We start from the raw sequence: 5,304 nt of genomic DNA, 5'->3' as shown, positions 1-5,304 counted from the left end.
AGAAGCACTTCTATCAATCCTGTGCAGTGTTTTTGAGTATGTGCACTGCTATAAGACTATCTGCATTCCAGGCCTTACTTTACCAATGACTAGCAGTGTGACCTTGGACAAGCTTGCTTTCCTGAAAATGAGGTTAATAAAAATATCTATTTTTAGCAACAGGGTTGCTGCGGTAATCCATGAAAAGAACCTAACACATTATCTAGCAAAGACAAGTTTTTTTTTTTTTAAGTTAACTATTATTATTAATAAAAGAATGAAAGGACAGGTATAGAGGTACTTCTCTAACTTTCAAAGTGGCTGAAAAAAATCCAAGGAGAGGAACCAAAGACTGGCTAAAATACTGTATGCCTGTAATAGACTGATGTTACTGCTAAATTTTAGTGTGTGTCAGTTAGGGTGTAGGGTATATGTCTAATACCTTTCCTGAAAGGAAAGAAATTTTGTAACTGAATAAAGTGCATTCCAAGCCTACTGAGTATGCCAATAAACACTGTGTGTCTATCTATATATTTTTTCTTCAAAGAAAAATACATACCTCACACAAACCAGAATTATTGATTTGACTGTAAAGGCTATGAAGAGATAAATGTCAGTAACATTTAACCTATTTTCAGATTGTATTTCCTCTTTTCTTAGTCAGAGATTAAATGGAAAAATAAGAGTTGCTAAACCACAATCCTAAGTGTAGCAATTATGGATAAATCCGGAAAGTTTTGCAAAAAAGCTGAGAGATAAAAAGCCCTTTTGGGACCCATATTTAGTTTAAAAAGTGAAAGTAGATGAAATATTGAAAGAACTGATTATTTGTCCAAAAAGAGAAAAGTTTAAACAATAAAACAATCAATCAGTCAGTAAGTGTTCCGGGCCTGCACATAGAGATGAGAGATAGGAAAGAAAAGGATACTAATCAAAGGCCTCCTGGAATGATTTTTTTCTGCCTAATCATAAAAAGAAGAAAAAAGAAGCAGAGAAAGAAGTTAGAAAGAATTGTAGGGAGGGATGTAGGAAAGAAAAAAAGGGAGGGAAGGAGGGAAAAAAAGAGCCATGTGATTAATAAAGCAAATGGGAGTATTCATTTTGGATTACTTTTTTCAATAAGTAGTTGTAGATATCCCTGTATCATTTATAGTAGTAAAGATAACACATTTAGCTAGCATTGTGACATGAAATGCTAGAAAAATGGTCATGAACAGTGGAAATGCAAAAGACCAATTGCTATATACGTCAATCCTTAAGAATCTCTGAAGGATTGACCCTTTCTGTATATTCCCTAGTACTTTGTTCAGGCCAATTTTAAATAGCTCCAGCAATAAATTTTTGCCATTTCTTCTGGGAAACTATTCCACTACCTAATTAAATCTAAGAGTTGACAACTCTTCCTGACATTCATACTAAATTTTGCTGTGTTCAGTTTCAACCTTTTATTTCATTTTTTAATTTTTTTATTTTTAATAAATTTATTTTTTATTGGTGTTCAATTTGTCAACATACAGAATAACACCCAGTGCTCATCCCATCAAGTGCCCACCTCAGTGCCCGCCACCCAGTCACCCCCACCCCCTGCCCACCTCCCCTTCCACCACCCCTAGTTCGTTTCCCAGAGTTAGGAGTCTCATTCGGGGAATATAAAAAATAGTGAAAGGGAATAAAGGGGAAAGGAGAAAAAATAAGTGGGAAATATCAGAAAGGGAGACAGAACATGAAAGACTCCTAACTCTGGGAAACAACCTGTTATTTCAAATTCTGCAGCATGTGCTCGTATCAGCCTAAGTAACTTCAATTTCCTCAATGTTTGCAATTCTCAATGCCTTCCCTAAATTTCAGTAGCCTGTTGCAGTGAATTTCTTTGTCAGAATGATCTTTTCAAGATCAGTGACTACAGATATTTTATTACAGACAAAAAAGCAAGTTATTTCTAAAAGCAAAGAGACAAGTTAGGGAGTATACAGGCATGGTGTTAACAGGAACCAAAGCCATTAAGGAAATTAAAGCTCAGGACAGAAACGAATAATGGATCTTTTTCTCTCCTTCAGTCCTGGAAGCTCACTAATAAAGCATTCCACTTTTCACAAAACAAGGTTTTGTTTTTGTCCTTTTCCAGTATTATTACTCTGTATACAGATATGAACTTCAGCTTTGTACAGCTGGGAGAGGCAGGCGAGGCCACCTATTCTTAAAGCAGGGGGTATAGGTTTCCCTATCGCCTCTTTGTCCCACCTTCTTCTACCTCTCAAGATTTGACAAATACCTAGAAAACACAATCTGCAGACTATTTTTTAAGTTTTTTTTTTTTAAATATTCTTAGGAATCAACTGGGTCTTGGAGCTACTAATGATAGGACAGGGAGATGGGAATCTAAAATTTAAGCATGGTTTATAAATGTACAAAAGATGTGTTGATGTTGTTGTTTAGTTTTTTGTTTGTTATTTTCAAAAGAAACCAATTATTTATCGATGAGTAAGATTTTAGAGATGATTCAGGGATTATACAGTCCTTAAGTGGAATATTTGAGGGTAACTTTTAAGCAAATAGGATAATTTCAGAGAAAATATATACAAACTCCAGAATGTTTGGCAGGGTGTGGGAAGATAGACTTCTAACCATTATAGGAAATTGCCTGGTAGGCAAGATTCATATTAAGTTTAGAGTATATAAATATTCAAGGTATAAATATCTATTAAACTCTCAAAATATGAAAGAATAGTCATGAAAGTCATTCTTAATATTAAGTCAGCATTAAAAAAAGACACAAGTATTTTTTTTCAGGTTTTCAATGTTTTCTTTTTGTATGACAATTAGACAACCTCCCCCACAAAATTCAACAAACCATAATAAAAATTAAGTTGTTGACAGGTCCAGCTGGCTATAGTCCATGTTTACCCTCAGATGCTTTTCCAGCCAGTGAGGGTAAAATTCATGGTACATGTGGCAAGAGTAAAAAGAGAATCACTTCCCTTCACACAGAGGAACCCCCATTTCGAGCATCTTTCTGCACTTCACAGGGTGCAGTGTCTCAGTGCTTGTGGGCACTCTTCAGCCCCATAACTGTGAAGGTAGCGGCTGTCAGTTTCTCATAAACCAGGAACATGAGGGCAGCAGTGAGGACTGTCTGTATGGCTTCAAGGCCTTTGTAGAGTCCCATGATTCCAAAATGCTTTACTCGTTGGTGAAGAAGATAGAGAACATTCTGAAGACTCCCCAGTGTTCTGTTTTCTGGGTTTAGTCTGTGACGTCCAAACCTCAGAATGGACTGTACTGTCTGCATGGGATAGGTGACAGTGGTAGCAATCACTTTGGATATTGCACCAATGATGAACACATCCAAAGAAGAAAGCTTCATTCGTTTCTTTAGAAGCTGCCGTTTTAAGCCTTCATAGAACATGAGCTGGATGGCAGGATTGAAGACCAAGAGCAAGGAAGGAAATGTGCCATTCCATAAAGCCAAAATTCCTTCATCTCGAATGATCTGATGAAAAGCATCAATGATACCTTTGTAGTTGGTTGGTACAATGTCTTCATTCCTAAATTTTGCCTCTTGTAGCTTCAGTCTGGTATTTACCACCCAGAGTGGAGTTGTTAGCAACACATTCACCACTCCTGCAACAAATCCAACTACTAGATCTTTTCCATTAGTAGAATGTTGACCTTTGACCCAGACTGCTTTGAGACTATTAAAAGTGTAGAAATAGACAAAATTGGAGCAGCAGAGACTGGAGATAACTGGAAACCACCCTCGATATGGTGCCAGGAGGCCTTCTTCTTTAATGATCTCCAGGAGCACCATGTGTGTAGTTTTGGACTTTCTTTTCTCATCAACTTGAAGTCGCAGTCGAGCCGTATCCAAGGGAAAGAACACAGTCATTGCTGTCATGCTTCCCACGGCTCCGGCCACAGCGTGGACCAGGCTTTCGTAGGACAGCACGGAGACCATTGCTGCGGCTCCCCACAGACCTAGCAACACTTTTCCCTCAGGAGCCACAGCGAGTGGAGGGAGGAAAGAAGACACAAGTATATGAATGAATTTTTTAACACTTATGAGTGTTATAATTATGTTATTCTCTTGTTGGAAAATATAACTTATTTGAAGAGGAACATTATAACCATTATTATTGCTAACATTTCAGAAAACTATATTCTAATAAGATTTACTTTAGTTAATATCTATATTTATTTATTGTTTTGCAGATATATGATGCACTAAAGAGTTATAGTGTATGTCATACATAAAATGTCACAGTTCTTATCCTCTAGAACTTGGTATTCCACTGAGGACAAAGCAAAGTTAAAAACTAAATAGTTAATAGGAAAAATGAAATTAGTCCTTTAGATCCTCTTGATCCATAATTCAATTTTGCACAATTTTTTAGATACTTGAAAAATCCAATAATATAAAAAAGCAGAAAATGTAAAACTGAAGAATAAATCTAGGAGGGAAATGAGGGAATAATAAAGTGGTTTGAAGAAATGGGTAAAAGAGAATACTAATCTGCAAAGTAATAAAAACAAATATTTAGGTGACACATAATGGTCTAGAAGATAATGGCACCAATATTATCTACATTACTACAGAGCTACAAAACAGTGAGGGAAAACAGATTAGAAAATGTTTTTGATTATAAGAGAAGCCTGAAATAGGTTAGAAGTTAAATTGTGGATGTTTTAATCACTCAGATATTGGCTGTGATATCAATGACATAAAAGCACACTCTAAAAACAAAACAAAGTTTTCTTCTTTTAAATTATGTGAGATGGAAACTTTTCTACTTTTTAGGGGTGAAGAATAAAGAAGTTGTGATTAAAACTCTGAAATGTGTATCTTGTAATATGAAGAGTTGTGTGAACATAAAATAAACCAAGTACATCCTGTGATTCTAAAGAAGGCGATTTTGAGGGGATATTGGGTTGTCCTTTGAACTTTCAAATGTATTGCTGGAGGATTTCTGTAACCTTATGCAAATAAATTTTAAATATTTAAGAAACAAAGATCTCAGTAAAAACATAGCTTAATTATTATTATTTTTTAATTCATGAGAGACACAGAAAGAGAGACAGAGACATAGGAAGAGGGTGGTGAAGCAGGCTCCATCCACTGAGCCTGATGTGGAACTCAATCCTGGGACTCCAGGATCACACTCTGAGCCAAAGGCAGATGCTCAACTGCTGAGCCACCCAGGCGTCCCAACTTAATTAATCTTTAAGATGAAAAGGGAAAAACACGCCAATATAAGTAAGTAGAAATGCAAAAAGTTGTGTAAGCAATTTACATACAGTTTTTAAAAATAAATTTGTTAGAAAGAACAA

General features: G+C 35.9%; 1 pseudogene; it reads right to left on the bottom strand.

The window, feature by feature from the left end:
* Positions 1–2,813: 2,813 nt before the first annotated feature.
* Positions 2,814–3,999, bottom strand: LOC112925659 (peroxisomal membrane protein PMP34 pseudogene; annotated as a pseudogene).
* Between the last annotated feature and the right edge of the window lie 1,305 nt (positions 4,000–5,304).

This window comes from Vulpes vulpes, chromosome X (genome assembly GCF_048418805.1).
Source record: "Vulpes vulpes isolate BD-2025 chromosome X, VulVul3, whole genome shotgun sequence".
In the NCBI taxonomy this organism is placed as follows: Eukaryota; Metazoa; Chordata; class Mammalia; order Carnivora; family Canidae; genus Vulpes; species Vulpes vulpes.
The sequence above is the reverse complement of the archived record's forward strand: the minus strand, read 5'-3'. Positions and strand labels throughout refer to the sequence as shown.